Source organism: Oncorhynchus clarkii, unplaced genomic scaffold (assembly GCF_045791955.1).
Source record: "Oncorhynchus clarkii lewisi isolate Uvic-CL-2024 unplaced genomic scaffold, UVic_Ocla_1.0 unplaced_contig_4280_pilon_pilon, whole genome shotgun sequence".
Lineage (NCBI taxonomy): Eukaryota > Metazoa > Chordata > Actinopteri > Salmoniformes > Salmonidae > Oncorhynchus > Oncorhynchus clarkii.
In genome coordinates, this window is record NW_027258571.1 from 34957 (window position 1) to 52280 (window position 17324).

Genomic DNA, 17324 nt, shown 5'->3' on the forward strand with positions numbered 1-17324 from the left:
TGTACCTGTCCTCTGGCTGTAGTTCAGTGTGGAGTAGTAATGTACCTGTCCTCTGGCTGTAGTTCAGTGTGGAGTAGTAATGTACCTGTCCTCTGGCTGTAGTTCAGTGTGGAGTAGTAATGTACCTGTCCTCTGGCTGTAGTTCAGTGTGGAGTAGTAATGTACCTGTCCTCTGGCTGGCTGTAGTTCAGTGTGGAGTAGTAATGTACCTGTCCTCTGGCTGTAGTTCAGTGTGGAGTAGTAATGTACCTGTCCTCTGGCTGTAGTTCAGTGTGGAGTAGTAATGTACCTGTCCTCTGGCTGTAGTTCAGTGTGGAGTAGTAATGTACCTGTCCTCTGGCTGTAGTTCAGTGTGGAGTAGTAATGTACCTGTCCTCTGGCTGTAGTTCAGTGTGGAGTAGTAATGTACCTGTCCTCTGGCTGTAGTTCAGTGTGGAGTAGTAATGTACCTGTCCTCTGGCTGTAGTTCAGTGTGGAGTAGTAATGTACCTGTCCTCTGGCTGTAGTTCAGTGTGGAGTAGTAATGTACCTGTCCTCTGGCTGTAGTTCAGTGTGGAGTAGTAATGTACCTGTCCTCTGGCTGTAGTTCAGTGTGGAGTAGTAATGTGCCTGTCCTCTGGCTGTAGTTCAGTGTGGAGTAGTAATGTACCTGTCCTCTGGCTGTAGTTCAGTGTGGAGTAGTAATGTACCTGTCCTCTGGCTGTAGTTCAGTGTGGAGTAGTAATGTACCTGTCCTCTGGCTGTAGTTCAGTGTGGAGTAGTAATGTGCCTGTCCTCTGGCTGTAGTTCAGTGTGGAGTAGTAATGTACCTGTCCTCTGGCTGTAGTTCAGTGTGGAGTAGTAATGTACCTGTCCTCTGGCTGTAGTTCAGTGTGGAGTAGTAATGTACCTGTCCTCTGGCTGTAGTTCAGTGTGGAGTAGTAATGTACCTGTCCTCTGGCTGTAGTTCAGTGTGGAGTAGTAATGTACCTGTCCTCTGGCTGTAGTTCAGTGTGGAGTAGTAATGTACCTGTCCTCTGGCTGTAGTTCAGTGTGGAGTAGTAATGTACCTGTCCTCTGGCTGTAGTTCAGTGTGGAGTAGTAATGTACCTGTCCTCTGGCCGTAGTTCAGTGTGGAGTAGTAATGTGCCTGTCCTCTGGCTGTAGTTCAGTGTGGAGTAGTAATGTGCCTGTCCTCTGGCCGTAGTTCAGTGTGGAGTAGTAATGTACCTGTCCTCTGGCTGTAGTTCAGTGTGGAGTAGTAATGTACCTGTCCTCTGGCCGTAGTTCAGTGTGGAGTAGTAATGTACCTGTCCTCTGGCTGTAGTTCAGTGTGGAGTAGTAATGTACCTGTCCTCTGGCTGTAGTTCAGTGTGGAGTAGTAATGTACCTGTCCTCTGGCTGTAGTTCAGTGTGGAGTAGTAATGTACCTGTCCTCTGGCTGTAGTTCAGTGTGGAGTAGTAATGTACCTGTCCTCTGGCTGTAGTTCAGTGTGGAGTAGTAATGTACCTGTCCTCTGGCTGTAGTTCAGTGTGGAGTAGTAATGTGCCTGTCCTCTGGCTGTAGTTCAGTGTGGAGTAGTAATGTGCCTGTCCTCTGGCCGTAGTTCAGTGTGGAGTAGTAATGTACCTGTCCTCTGGCTGTAGTTCAGTGTGGAGTAGTAATGTACCTGTCCTCTGGCTGTAGTTCAGTGTGGAGTAGTAATGTACCTGTCCTCTGGCTGTAGTTCAGTGTGGAGTAGTAATGTACCTGTCCTCTGGCTGTAGTTCAGTGTGGAGTAGTAATGTACCTGTCCTCTGGCTGTAGTTCAGTGTGGAGTAGTAATGTACCTGTCCTCTGGCTGTAGTTCAGTGTGGAGTAGTAATGTACCTGTCCTCTGGCTGTAGTTCAGTGTGGAGTAGTAATGTACCTGTCCTCTGGCTGTAGTTCAGTGTGGAGTAGTAATGTACCTGTCCTCTGGCTGTAGTTCAGTGTGGAGTAGTAATGTACCTGTCCTCTGGCTGTAGTTCAGTGTGGAGTAGTAATGTACCTGTCCTCTGGCTGTAGTTCAGTGTGGAGTAGTAATGTACCTGTCCTCTGGCTGTAGTTCAGTGTGGAGTAGTAATGTACCTGTCCTCTGGCTGTAGTTCAGTGTGGAGTAGTAATGTGCCTGTCCTCTGGCTGTAGTTCAGTGTGGAGTAGTAATGTACCTGTCCTCTGGCTGTAGTTCAGTGTGGAGTAGTAATGTACCTGTCCTCTGGCTGTAGTTCAGTGTGGAGTAGTAATGTACCTGTCCTCTGGCTGTAGTTCAGTGTGGAGTAGTAATGTACCTGTCCTCTGGCTGTAGTTCAGTGTGGAGTAGTAATGTACCTGTCCTCTGGCTGTAGTTCAGTGTGGAGTAGTAATGTACCTGTCCTCTGGCTGTAGTTCAGTGTGGAGTAGTAATGTACCTGTCCTCTGGCTGTAGTTCAGTGTGGAGTAGTAATGTACCTGTCCTCTGGCTGTAGTTCAGTGTGGAGTAGTAATGTGCCTGTCCTCTGGCTGTAGTTCAGTGTGGAGTAGTAATGTGCCTGTCCTCTGGCTGTAGTTCAGTGTGGAGTAGTAATGTACCTGTCCTCTGGCTGTAGTTCAGTGTGGAGTAGTAATGTACCTGTCCTCTGGCTGTAGTTCAGTGTGGAGTAGTAATGTACCTGTCCTCTGGCTGTAGTTCAGTGTGGAGTAGTAATGTGCCTGTCCTCTGGCTGTAGTTCAGTGTGGAGTAGTAATGTACCTGTCCTCTGGCTGTAGTTCAGTGTGGAGTAGTAATGTACCTGTCCTCTGGCTGTAGTTCAGTGTGGAGTAGTAATGTACCTGTCCTCTGGCTGTAGTTCAGTGTGGAGTAGTAATGTACCTGTCCTCTGGCTGTAGTTCAGTGTGGAGTAGTAATGTACCTGTCCTCTGGCTGTAGTTCAGTGTGGAGTAGTAATGTACCTGTCCTCTGGCTGTAGTTCAGTGTGGAGTAGTAATGTACCTGTCCTCTGGCTGTAGTTCAGTGTGGAGTAGTAATGTACCTGTCCTCTGGCTGTAGTTCAGTGTGGAGTAGTAATGTGCCTGTCCTCTGGCTGTAGTTCAGTGTGGAGTAGTAATGTGCCTGTCCTCTGGCCGTAGTTCAGTGTGGAGTAGTAATGTACCTGTCCTCTGGCTGTAGTTCAGTGTGGAGTAGTAATGTACCTGTCCTCTGGCCGTAGTTCAGTGTGGAGTAGTAATGTACCTGTCCTCTGGCTGTAGTTCAGTGTGGAGTAGTAATGTACCTGTCCTCTGGCTGTAGTTCAGTGTGGAGTAGTAATGTACCTGTCCTCTGGCTGTAGTTCAGTGTGGAGTAGTAATGTACCTGTCCTCTGGCTGTAGTTCAGTGTGGAGTAGTAATGTACCTGTCCTCTGGCTGTAGTTCAGTGTGGAGTAGTAATGTACCTGTCCTCTGGCTGTAGTTCAGTGTGGAGTAGTAATGTACCTGTCCTCTGGCTGTAGTTCAGTGTGGAGTAGTAATGTACCTGTCCTCTGGCTGTAGTTCAGTGTGGAGTAGTAATGTACCTGTCCTCTGGCTGTAGTTCAGTGTGGAGTAGTAATGTGCCTGTCCTCTGGCTGTAGTTCAGTGTGGAGTAGTAATGTACCTGTCCTCTGGCCGTAGTTCAGTGTGGAGTAGTAATGTACCTGTCCTCTGGCTGTAGTTCAGTGTGGAGTAGTAATGTACCTGTCCTCTGGCTGTAGTTCAGTGTGGAGTAGTAATGTACCTGTCCTCTGGCTGTAGTTCAGTGTGGAGTAGTAATGTACCTGTCCTCTGGCTGTAGTTCAGTGTGGAGTAGTAATGTACCTGTCCTCTGGCTGTAGTTCAGTGTGGAGTAGTAATGTACCTGTCCTCTGGCTGTAGTTCAGTGTGGAGTAGTAATGTACCTGTCCTCTGGCTGTAGTTCAGTGTGGAGTAGTAATGTACCTGTCCTCTGGCTGTAGTTCAGTGTGGAGTAGTAATGTACCTGTCCTCTGGCTGTAGTTCAGTGTGGAGTAGTAATGTACCTGTCCTCTGGCTGTAGTTCAGTGTGGAGTAGTAATGTACCTGTCCTCTGGCTGTAGTTCAGTGTGGAGTAGTAATGTACCTGTCCTCTGGCTGTAGTTCAGTGTGGAGTAGTAATGTACCTGTCCTCTGGCTGTAGTTCAGTGTGGAGTAGTAATGTACCTGTCCTCTGGCTGTAGTTCAGTGTGGAGTAGTAATGTACCTGTCCTCTGGCTGTAGTTCAGTGTGGAGTAGTAATGTACCTGTCCTCTGGCTGTAGTTCAGTGTGGGGTAGTAATGTACCTGTCCTCTGGCTGTAGTTCAGTGTGGAGTAGTAATGTACCTGTCCTCTGGCTGTAGTTCAGTGTGGAGTAGTAATGTACCTGTCCTCTGGCTGTAGTTCAGTGTGGAGTAGTAATGTACCTGTCCTCTGGCTGTAGTTCAGTGTGGAGTAGTAATGTACCTGTCCTCTGGCTGTAGTTCAGTGTGGAGTAGTAATGTACCTGTCCTCTGGCTGTAGTTCAGTGTGGAGTAGTAATGTACCTGTCCTCTGGCTGTAGTTCAGTGTGGGGTAGTAATGTACCTGTCCTCTGGCTGTAGTTCAGTGTGGAGTAGTAATGTACCTGTCCTCTGGCTGTAGTTCAGTGTGGAGTAGTAATGTACCTGTCCTCTGGCTGTAGTTCAGTGTGGGGTAGTAATGTACCTGTCCTCTGGCTGTAGTTCAGTGTGGAGTAGTAATGTACCTGTCCTCTGGCTGTAGTTCAGTGTGGAGTAGTAATGTACCTGTCCTCTGGCTGTAGTTCAGTGTGGAGTAGTAATGTACCTGTCCTCTGGCTGTAGTTCAGTGTGGAGTAGTAATGTACCTGTCCTCTGGCTGTAGTTCAGTGTGGAGTAGTAATGTACCTGTCCTCTGGCCGTAGTTCAGTGTGGAGTAGTAATGTACCTGTCCTCTGGCTGTAGTTCAGTGTGGAGTAGTAATGTACCTGTCCTCTGGCTGTAGTTCAGTGTGGAGTAGTAATGTACCTGTCCTCTGGCTGTAGTTCAGTGTGGAGTAGTAATGTACCTGTCCTCTGGCTGTAGTTCAGTGTGGAGTAGTAATGTACCTGTCCTCTGGCTGTAGTTCAGTGTGGAGTAGTAATGTACCTGTCCTCTGGCTGTAGTTCAGTGTGGAGTAGTAATGTACCTGTCCTCTGGCTGTAGTTCAGTGTGGAGTAGTAATGTACCTGTCCTCTGGCTGTAGTTCAGTGTGGAGTAGTAATGTACCTGTCCTCTGGCTGTAGTTCAGTGTGGAGTAGTAATGTACCTGTCCTCTGGCTGTAGTTCAGTGTGGAGTAGTAATGTACCTGTCCTCTGGCTGTAGTTCAGTGTGGAGTAGTAATGTACCTGTCCTCTGGCTGTAGTTCAGTGTGGAGTAGTAATGTACCTGTCCTCTGGCTGTAGTTCAGTGTGGAGTAGTAATGTACCTGTCCTCTGGCTGTAGTTCAGTGTGGAGTAGTAATGTGCCTGTCCTCTGGCTGTAGTTCAGTGTGGAGTAGTAATGTACCTGTCCTCTGGCTGTAGTTCAGTGTGGAGTAGTAATGTACCTGTCCTCTGGCTGTAGTTCAGTGTGGAGTAGTAATGTACCTGTCCTCTGGCTGTAGTTCAGTGTGGAGTAGTAATGTACCTGTCCTCTGGCTGTAGTTCAGTGTGGAGTAGTAATGTGCCTGTCCTCTGGCTGTAGTTCAGTGTGGAGTAGTAATGTACCTGTCCTCTGGCTGTAGTTCAGTGTGGAGTAGTAATGTACCTGTCCTCTGGCTGTAGTTCAGTGTGGAGTAGTAATGTACCTGTCCTCTGGCTGTAGTTCAGTGTGGAGTAGTAATGTACCTGTCCTCTGGCTGTAGTTCAGTGTGGAGTAGTAATGTACCTGTCCTCTGGCTGTAGTTCAGTGTGGAGTAGTAATGTACCTGTCCTCTGGCTGTAGTTCAGTGTGGAGTAGTAATGCACCTGTCCTCTGGCTGTAGTTCAGTGTGGAGTAGTAATGTGCCTGTCCTCTGGCTGTAGTTCAGTGTGGAGTAGTAATGTGCCTGTCCTCTGGCTGTAGTTCAGTGTGGAGTAGTAATGTACCTGTCCTCTGGCTGTAGTTCAGTGTGGAGTAGTAATGTACCTGTCCTCTGGCTGTAGTTCAGTGTGGAGTAGTAATGTACCTGTCCTCTGGCTGTAGTTCAGTATGGAGTAGTAATGTACCTGTCCTCTGGCTGTAGTTCAGTGTGGAGTAGTAATGTGTCTGTGCTCTGGCTGTAGTTCAGTGTGGAGTAGTAATGTACCTGTCCTCTGGCTGTAGTTCAGTATGGAGTAGTAATGTACCTGTCCTCTGGCTGTAGTTCAGTGTGGAGTAGTAATGTACCTGTCCTCTGGCTGTAGTTCAGTATGGAGTAGTAATGTACCTGTCCTCTGGCTGTAGTTCAGTGTGGAGTAGTAATGTGCCTGTCCTCTGGCTGTAGTTCAGTGTGGAGTAGTAATGTACCTGTCCTCTGGCTGTAGTTCAGTGTGGAGTAGTAATGTACCTGTCCTCTGGCTGTAGTTCAGTGTGGAGTCGTACTGAAGCAGTTTGACATGTGTAATAGGACTGTTCTTGCGTTGTGTTGTGAACGATCCTCAACAAGGGCTCCCGCATGTAGCACCAGTCACAGATTTATTACAGCTGGTTAGGCGCTTGTGACTGTGGTAACCACAGTTACCCAACAATAATACACGTTTTCCACTACAAGAATAGATGAAAATTACAATGCACTAAATATACTAATCATTTCACAAATGTACCTGATAGGGAAATAGTACGGATAGCACGTCATGCATTGTAGTACGAGTTCACTGTACAAAATACACCAAACACCCCCAGACACAGTGAAGAACCAGCTAGCGTTAGCTGAAATGATACTCAACAAAATACACCAAACACCCCCAGACACAGTGAAGAACCAGCTAGCGTTAGCTGAAATTATATTCAACAAAATACACCAAACGCCCCCAGACACAGTGAATAACCAGCTAGCGTTAGCTGAAATTATATTCAACAAAATACACCAAACACCCCCAGACACAGTGAATAACCAGCTAGCGTTAGCTGAAATGATATTCAACAAAATACACCAAACACCCCCAGACACAGTGAAGAACCAGCTAGCGTTAGCTGAAATTATATTCAACAAAATACACAAAACACCCCCAGACACAGTGAATAACCAGCTAGCATTAGCTGAAATTATATTCAACAAAATACACCAAACGCCCCCAGACACAGTGAAGAACCAGCTAGCGTTAGCTGAAATGATATTCAACAAAATACACCAAACGCCCCCAGACACAGTGAAGAACCAGCTAGCGTTAGCTGAAATTATATTCAACAAAATACACCAAATGCCCCCAGACACAGTGAAGAACCAGCTAGCGTTAGCTGAAATTATATTCAACAAAATACACAAAACACCCCCAGACACAGTGAATAACCAGCTAGCGTTAGCTGAAATTATATTCAACAAAATACACCAAACACCCCCAGACACAGTGAAGAACCAGCCAGCGTTAGCTGAAATGATATTCAACAAAATACACCAAACGCCCCCAGACACAGTGAAGAACCAGCTAGCATTAGCTGAAAAGATATTCAACAAAATACACCAAACACCCCCAGACACAGTGAAGAACCAGCTAGCGTTAGCTGAAATTATATTCAACAAAATACACCAAACGCCCCCAGACACAGTGAATAACCAGCTAGCATTAGCTGAAAAGATATTCAACAAAATACACAAAACGCCCCCAGACACAGTGAAGAACCAGCTAGCGTTAGCTGAAATTATATTCAACAAAATACACCAAACGCCCCCAGACACAGTGAATAACCAGCTAGCATTAGCTGAAATGATATTCAACAAAGTACACCAGAAATATTCAAAAGAAACACCACTTCTCACGTATAATATTCCAGCTATGTTTACAAACACATTGATATCACTTGTACATTCCGCTCTGGAATAGGAGTATAAAAATCATGTACATTGCTTTGCAACAGTTAATTTACCGCTGGTTTGGTGCTTGTTGGCTGGGACGACTCTAACTCAAACACGCCTCTCATAAGCAAACCACGCAAACCGGCCAGTAAGATTCCATGTTTAGTAAGTAGAAGCAAGAGAAAACAAAACCCCCAACAATCATTGGAGTGGCAAGGGCAATCACCAGTACTCTGTTACACAGGTGACAGTCACATTTCCTTCACTCAGTCATTTTCTGCAATTTCTTGGGGATTAATCAAGGAGTGGTCAAAATGCATTGATGCAACGGTAGCTAAGACAGGGAGAGGTCTGTCTGTGATAAAGCACCGCTCTGATTTCTTGACATCACTATCAACAAAAGTCCTGCAGGTCCTAGTTTTGTCGCATATGACTACTGTCCAGTGCCACAAAAAGGGACATTTGCAAATGACAATTGGCCCAGAACAGAGCTGCATGGCTGGCACTTAGATGTACACGGAAAGCCAGCACTGGTAATATGCATGTCAATCTCTCCTGATTCATGGTGGAGGAGAGGTTGACTTCATCACTGCTGGTCTTTGTGAGAGGTATTGACATGTTGAAATCGCCACGCTGTCTGTTTTAAGCGAGTAGCGCACAGCTAAGACACTCAGACATACCCCACAAGACATGCCACCAGAGGGCGCGTCACTGTCCCCAAGTCCAGAACAGACTATGGGAAACGCACTGTACGACATACACCCATGACTACATGAAACTGTATTCCACATCATGTGACTCAGTCAAGCAGTAAAATCAGATTAGAAAAACAGATTAAACTACACCTTATGGAACAGTGGGGACTGTGATGAGACACATAGCATTCGCAAACACATGCAGTGTTAGCATTAATGTGTTGTAGATATGTTGTGGTAGAGTAGTGTGTAATAATGTAGATATGTTGTGGTAGAGTAGTGTGTAATAATGTGTTGTAGATATGTTGTGGTAGAGTAGTGTGTAATAATGTGTTGTAGATATGTTGTGGTAGAGTAGTATGCAATAATGTAGATATGTTGTGGTAGAGTAGTGTGTAAATATGTGTTGTAGATATGTTGTGGTAGAGTAGTGTGTAATAATGTAGATATGTTGTGGTAGAGTAGTGTGTAATAATGTGTTGTAGATATGTTGTGGTAGAGTAGTGTGTAATAATGTAGATATGTTGTGGTAGAGTAGTGTGTAATAATGTGTTGTAGATATGTTGTGGTAGAGTAGTGTGTAATAATGTGTTGTATTGTGGTAGAATAGTGTGTAATAATGTAGATATGTTGTGGTAGAGTAGTGTGTAATAATGTAGATATGTTGTGGTAGAGTAGTGTGTAATAATGTAGATATGTTGTGGTAGTGTGTAATAATGTATTGTAGATATGTTGTGGTAGAGTAGTGTGTAATAATGTGTTGTATTGTAGATATGTTGTGGTAGATTAGTCTAATAATGTAGATATGTTGTGGTAGAGTAGTCTGTAATAATGAAGATATGTTGTGGTGGAGTGTAATAATGTGTTGTATTGTAGATATGTTGTGGTTGAGTAGTGTGTAATAATGTAGATATGTTGTGGTGGAGTGTAATAATGTGTTGTATTGTAGATATGTTGTGGTTGAGTAGTGTGTTAGAGAGTGGTGTGATAGTGTAACATAGACGCAGGGAGTCAGGAAGCAGGTGCAGATTGTGAGTTTAGTAATAACGACTATGGAGAGTTACAAAACAAGAGATGTGCCTGGACATGAAAACTGAATCAATACTGCCCGAAGAGTGATGCTAGGGAGTGCTATATAATGGGGAGGTAATCAGGGTAGCGATGGAGTCCAGGTGTGCCTCATGATGGGGTGCAGGTGTGCGTAATAAGGGTTGCCAGGTGTGCATAATGAGGGTTGCCAGGTGTGCGTTATGATGGGTTGCCAGGACCGCTGGTTAGTAATCGGTGCTGTCGAGCTCCGGAGTGGGAGTAGATGTGACAGTAACCCCTTCCTGACGTGCGGCTCCAGCCGTAGGACGATGCCGGCCAGGTGGACGGCCCTGAGAGCAAGGAGCGGGCCGGTCGGCGACGGTAGAGATCTCGGATGATGTTGGGATCTAGAATGTCATCCACCGGAACCCAACACCGCTCCTCTGGACTGTACCCCTCCCAGTCCACCAGGTACTGGAGCTGACCCATAAGTTGTCTGGAATCCAGGAGGGATCTGACGGCATAGGCAGGGCCGGCCTGAGGAGGGAAACATGAATAGAGTGTGAGATACGGTAATTAGTGTTGAGCTGTAATCTATATGTTACCTCATTGATCCTCCGGAGGACCTTGAAGGGCCCCACAAACCGGGGGCTCAGCTTCCGGCAGGGCAGCTGGAGAGGGAGGTTCCTGGTGGAGAAACAGACGCGATCACCAAGATGGAACACGGGAGCCTCACTGCAGTGGTGGTCCGCCTGATCCTACTGACGGTGGGCGGCGCGCTGGAGCCTCAGGTGGGCACTGTTCCACACCTCCTCTGCATGCCGGAACCACTTGTTAACTGCAGGGGCCTCGGTCTGGCTCGGAGTCCACGGAGCCAGGGCCGGCTGATATCCCAGGACGCAGTCCAGTGGAGGAACCGGGCCCACTCCCCCTGCCAGTCCTGGCATTGACTCCTTAGGAACCTCCCCAGTTCCTGTTTGGTCCTCTCCTCCTGCCCGTTAGGCCGGTACCCGGATGTGAGGCTGACTATGGCCACCAGCTACTCCATAATGGTTTTCCAGACCCGCAACATGAATTGGGGACTATATCCTCTGGAAGGCCATAGTGCCGGAAGACCTACTGGAATAATGCCTCAGTGACCTGTAGAGTGGTAGGGAGACCAGAGAGATGGATACAGCAGTAAGATTTAGAGAATATGTCAACAACAGCCAGAACAGTGGTAAAACCATCAGAAAGGGGGAGATTCGTTACAAAGTCTATGGACAGATGTGACCAAGGCTGCTGAGGTACGGGAAGGGGAAGTAGTTTACCTGAAAGGAGCCTGCTGGGGAGATTTGGATTGAGTACATACCGAACATGTTGACATAGTAGGCGAAGTCCTGCCCATGGTGGGCCACCAGTATTTATCGGAGCGGCATTGGATGGTGCAGGTGATATCTTGGTGTCCAGCAGCGAGGGATGTGTGTGCCCAGTTAAACAGACGATCTCTCACCCCTGTGGGGATGTAGATGCACTCTGGAGGGCAAGTGGAAGGAGCGGGTTCCCTCTCCACAGCCTGGTGGATGTCCACATCTATGTCCCAAAAACACAGGGCCAACAATATGGGAGGACCGCTTGATGGGCTGGAGGACACTCACAGGATCCTCCAACAACATGGAACCACAGTGTGTGGGATAGCAGGTCCTCCGGCATCTTGGTCGCCAGGCGCTGATTCTCATCTTTGACCAGGAGATGGTGGGATTATGGAGTTGGAGCCACGGGAGGCCGAGGAGGACTTTGTGGACAGGTGCAGTGATGATGAGGAAGGGAAGGCTTTCCTGGTGCTTGGGTCCCACGGTGAGGGTGAGTGGTCCTGTGACGTGAGTAATTGTGCCAGATCCCAATGGTCGCATTTTCAGAACTTGGACAGCAAAAGAAGAGGAGAGCAGGTATTAAGTTATGTTCAGGGAGGAAGATCGGGTAGATGAAGTTCCCAGCGGCAGATGATGGACAGCCAGCCAGTGAAATTGACTCGAGAAAGGGTTTGGTGGAAAGTGATGATGGAGTACTCAGGCCTACCCTGGGAGATGGAAGGTCACGGGACCACCCCTCTGCTCTAGTGGACCTTGGGTTAGGACGCACCTGGCACCGCTGAAGCTGGTGTCCCTCCTTGCCGCAATAGGGACAGAGCCGCACTGCCGCAGAGAGGTGCGTAGCCCCCACTTCCATTGGTTCAGGCTCTGCCTCAGGACAGACACTGTAGGGAGGCGAATGTGGCGAGGTGGACTCCGGCGCTCCTGAAGAATGTTGGCCATCAGTCTGGATATCAAGACGAAGCGTCCAAGGATAGGTTGTCATCTTGACATGCCAACAGTCCGAAAGGTGAGGGCGTACTCTGCAGCAGTCTGGGTACCCTGCTGGAGTTGAAAGTCGCTCTCCTCCCTCTCTGCCCGCTGGAGGATGGTCGAAGAACGTCCTGAACAGAGCCATGAACCTCTCATAAGAACCCAATTCATCCTCTCCTCTCTTCCAGACGGCCGTCGCCCACTCCAACGCCCATCCGGCCAGCAGTGAAATGACCGTGGCAACCTTGGACCTCTCGTGATGGGGTCTCCCATCTGATACGCAAAATAGAGGGAGCACTGGAACAGGAAGCCACAACATTTTGGGAAAGGGAAAGTCGGGCATCGCTGACCTGGGCGGACGGCTAGGTAGGCTGGGAGACTGGCTCACTGTGACGACCTGTGGTAGGAGGCCATACGTCAGAGTTATGGAGAACCTCGCTGGTGGTGGGGGACGTGGAGGACCTCCTTCATGGTCATACCCAGTAGAGCCAGCTGGTCGTGGGGATGGTGGAGTAGATGACCCTGTTCCTCGACCGTCTGGAAGATGGTGTAATCATCATCATTTCTTGAGGCAGGGAGCCGTTGCAGATGGTGAGTTCAATAATAACGAACACGGAGCTTTAGAAAACAAGAGAAGCGTCTGGACAAGAAAACTGAACCAATACTGCCTGAAGAGTGATGCTAGGTGCTAGATAAAGGGGAAGTCATCAGGGTAGTGATGCTAGGTGCTAGATAAAGGGGAAGTCATCAGGGTAGTGATGCTAGGTTCTAGATAAAGGGGAAGTCATCAGGGTAGTGATGGAGTCCAGGTGTGCCTCATGATGGGTTGCCAGGACCGGTGGTTAGTAAAGCAGGGGAGTAGACGTGACTGACAGCTAGTGTGCAGCAGCCAATAGGGAAAGGGATCCGGTATAAAATACAAAATGAATGATTAACCAGTGGAAGCAATTTAAAAATGTAAATCACTGTTATGAACTAATGTCTATACCAGACGTTTTATGGTCCGTACACAGATCGGTTACGTAGCTACACATCCATAGGCATTCGGGTGTTTTTATCCTCCACTACACAATAAGCAAGAAAAGAGTTAGCTAGCTACGTTACTTCAGGAGCATTGCATGACGAAATATCGTTGCTTGAGTAAATAAATAAATAAATACTCTTCCTTGTCGTATTATTGTTTTGGTGAATTTTCTTTGAGGAAGGCGGCTGTTTCATCCTCACTGGCGTCGTTCATCTTCTCTGGCTGTGCATGACTGGCTCAGGGTGATGTCACTCACAACACCGCAGCACCTACTGGGACAGTCCTCTGAGGGCTAGGCAGCTTCTGCCCCCTTGTGTGCTGCCATGGAGTTGCAGTGGCCTTCCAAGAAGGCTCAAGGTCATTGTCCTCAGATAAGTCGACGTCTTTTCTCTGGTAACTTTGAAGTGTGTCACCCTCATTGTTTACCATGTCTTAGCTAGCTGAAAAGTTATCATGTTGACTATCTCCAAATGATTTTCAAACTTAGCGTTGTGAAGGAAATGTCGAGTTGAACCATCTTGGGGCTCATCAGCCTCTAAACATTGAAAAGGGTTACATGCACACGGTAATGCGATTATTGCGGAAAGTCAGATGAATATAATAGTTTGATTAAAACGTTGACATGCTTTGCAAGAAGAACAATTCCCCTAATAATCCTGTTTGACATCTGAAATCAGGTTACCTGATGGCACCGATAAATGCAGAAAATCGCTAACCAAAACACACATTCTGCTATAGCAAACATGTTATTTTTTGGGAAGCATATTTGATTCTGAGTTTGGACATATACAGTTTTATGTGAAAACTACTTCTAAGACATTGTTGTTCCGAACTCACTTCATTCGCTGTAATGAGGGAGGCTCTCGGCTGGTACTGGCACATGCGCCGATCAAATGCACCGCTGGAACGCCGATTAAGCTCTTCACGTCCTAATCATTCAAAAGATTGCTCAGAAAACCAGATGTTTTAATCAGTGTATGCCTACTTTGATTATCACCTTTACGCCGATTAAGATAAACAGAGTAAGGTGTTTACATGACTAATGCCATACTCAGCCTACTGCCATAATCAGTTTAATATCAAATTATTAGTGTGCATGTAAACGTACTCATTGAAATAAGGCCATGTTTAACATAAAGTACGCTGGAAAAGAAGATACTCCTCCCTGGAGAACTCTGTCTCAATCTACTCCTCCCTGGAGAACTCTGTCTCAATCTACTCCTCCCTGGAGAACTGTCTCAATCTACTCCTCCCTGGAGAACTCTGTCTCAATCTACTCCTCCCTGGAGAACTCTGTCTCAATCTACTCCTCCCTGGAGAACTCTGTCTCAGTCTACTCCTCCCTGGAGAACTGTCTCAATCTACTCCTCCCTGGAGAACTCTGTCTCAATCTACTCCTCCCTGGAGAACTGTCTCAATCTACTCCTCCCTGGAGAACTCTGTCTCAATCTACTCCTCCCTGGAGAACTCTGTCTCAATCTACTCCTCCCTGGAGAACTCTGTCTCAATCTACTCCTCCCTGGAGAACTCTGTCTCAGTCTACTCCTCCCTGGAGAACTCTGTCTCAATCTACTCCTCCCTGGAGAACTCTGTCTCAATCTACTCCTCCCTGGAGAACTCTGTCTCAATCTACTCCTCCCTGGAGAACTCTGTCTCAATCTACTCCTCCCTGGAGAACTCTGTCTCAATCTACTCCTCCCTGGAGAACTCTGTCTCAGTCTACTCCTCCCTGGAGAACTCTGTCTCAATCTACTCCTCCCTGGAGAACTGTCTCAATCTACTCCTCCCTGGAGAACTCTGTCTCAATCTACTCCTCCCTGGAGAACTCTGTCTCAGTCTACTCCTCCCTGGAGAACTCTGTCTCAATCTACTCCTCCCTGGAGAACTCGGTCTCAATCTACTCCTCCCTGGAGAACTCTGTCTCAATCTACTCCTCCCTGGAGAACTCTGTCTCAATCTACTCCTCCCTGGAGAACTCTGTCTCAATCTACTCCTCCCTGGAGAACTCTGTCTCAATCTACTCCTCCCTGGAGAACTGTCTCAATCTACTCCTCCCTGGAGAACTCGGTCTCAATCTACTCCTCCCTGGAGAACTCTGTCTCAATCTACTCCTCCCTGGAGAACTCTGTCTCAATCTACTCCTCCCTGGAGAACTCTGTCTCAATCTACTCCTCCCTGGAGAACACTGTCTCAATCTACTCCTCCCTGGAGAACTCTGTCTCAGTCTACTCCTCCCTGGAGAACTCTGTCTCAATCTACTCCTCCCTGGAGAACTCTGTCTCAATCTACTCCTCCCTGGAGAACTCTGTCTCAATCTACTCCTCCCTGGAGAACTCGGTCTCAATCTACTCCTCCCTGGAGAACTCTGTCTCAATCTACTCCTCCCTGGAGAACTCTGTCTCAATCTATTCCTCCCTGGAGAACTCCGTCTCAGTCTACTCCTCCCTGGAGAACTCTGTCTCAATCTACTCCTCCCTGGAGAACTCCGTCTCAATCTACTCCTCCCTGGAGAACTCGGTCTCAATCTACTCCTCCCTGGAGAACTCGGTCTCAATCTACTCCTCCCTGGAGAACTCTGTCTCAATCTACTCCTCCCTGGAGAACTCTCTCAATCTACTCCTCCCTCCATCCATCCACCCTTCCCTCCCTTCCTCCCTAATCTCTCCATCCCTTCCCTTTAGTCTGTCAATTCAATTTATGCTGCTTATTGCCTCTTATTGGCATGAGACAAAACAGTGGCACCCGTCAACGTCCATACGCATCAGAGACAAACAACAAACAGTGCGTGTGTGTCCGAGCGTGTGGGTGTGCATGTCCATACGCATCAGAGACAAACAACAAACAGTGTGTGTGTGTCCGAGCATGTGGGTGTGCATGTCCATATCCATCAGAGAGAAACGACAATAAACAAAAAATAAACATTTTTGCGACTGGACCGGAGAGTCCTCAATGAATAAAAATAAAAACTGCAACGAGAGGAAAAACACAAAAGACTAAATCCAATCACAAATTTAACAACAGACAAAAGATGTCATAGTTAGTACACACACACACACACACACACACACACACACACACACACACACACACACACACAATCAGGAAGCCTTAGGGGGTCATACGTTTAGAAAGATGGATCATATAGAAAGATAGACATCCTATTTATGACATCATTCATGTGGAACCTCATAACGTTGGGGTTGACGTACGGGCAGTTTACCTGAGTCAATGTCCCATAGCTGTTGGCCTGCTGCCAAGGAAGAGGGATGGAGGGAGAGGAATAGCTTCTCTCTTTTTCCCCAAGGTGTGAAGGCCATTGCCAGTCAGAGAGCTTGGCTAAGCAGGAGTTGTATTATTCAGAGACACACACACACACACACACACACACACACACACACACACACACACACACACACACACACACACACACACACACACACACACACACACACACTCACACACACACACTTACCAGACAGGTTTGTATTATTCAGGGAGTGACTCAACTCTCCTCTCCTCTCCTGCCCCCCATTTTAGATGAGAAATACATTTTACTGTAAGTCTGACTTAAAAAGAGAGGGATGGAGAGAGGGGAAAACCTGAAGGAAGAGTTTCAAAAAAGAAGAGAGAAGCGATTAAGTTAATCATCATTAGTGTGGTTGATGGACTGCAGATTTCTCTGGTCTCTTGTCTTCCTCTTCTCTATCTTCTGTATTTTTCTCATGCTGATAGAAGGGTGGGGTTGGAGAGAGAGGAAGAGGGAGAGAATGGAAGACAGAGGTAGCTCTCCAGGAACAGGGTTGGAGAGAGAGGAAGAGGGAGAGAATGGAAGACAGAGGAACAGGGTTGGAGAGAGAGGAAGAGGGAGAGAATGGAAGACAGAGGAACAGGGTTGGAGAGAGAGGAAGAGGGAGAGAATGGAAGACTGAGGAACAGGGTTGGAGAGAGAGGAAGAGGGAGATAATGGAAGACAGAGGAACAGGGTTGGAGAGAGAGGAAGAGGGAGAGAATGGAAGACAGAGGAACAGGGTTGGAGAGAGAGAAAGAGGGAGAGAATGGAATAGTGACTGGGGAGAGAGATTATTTGTGTGGAGGCAGTGTGTAGACGGGAAAAGAGAAAGGGAGAGGGTTTGAGAGTGTGAGAGGAACTGTGTGTGTGTGTGTGTGTGTGTGTAGCAGGCATAGTGTGTAGAGGGGAAGAGTGAGAGAGAGAGACGGAGCAGGTTTGAGAGTGTGAGAGGAACTGTGTGTGTGTGTGTGTGTGTGTGTAGCAGGCA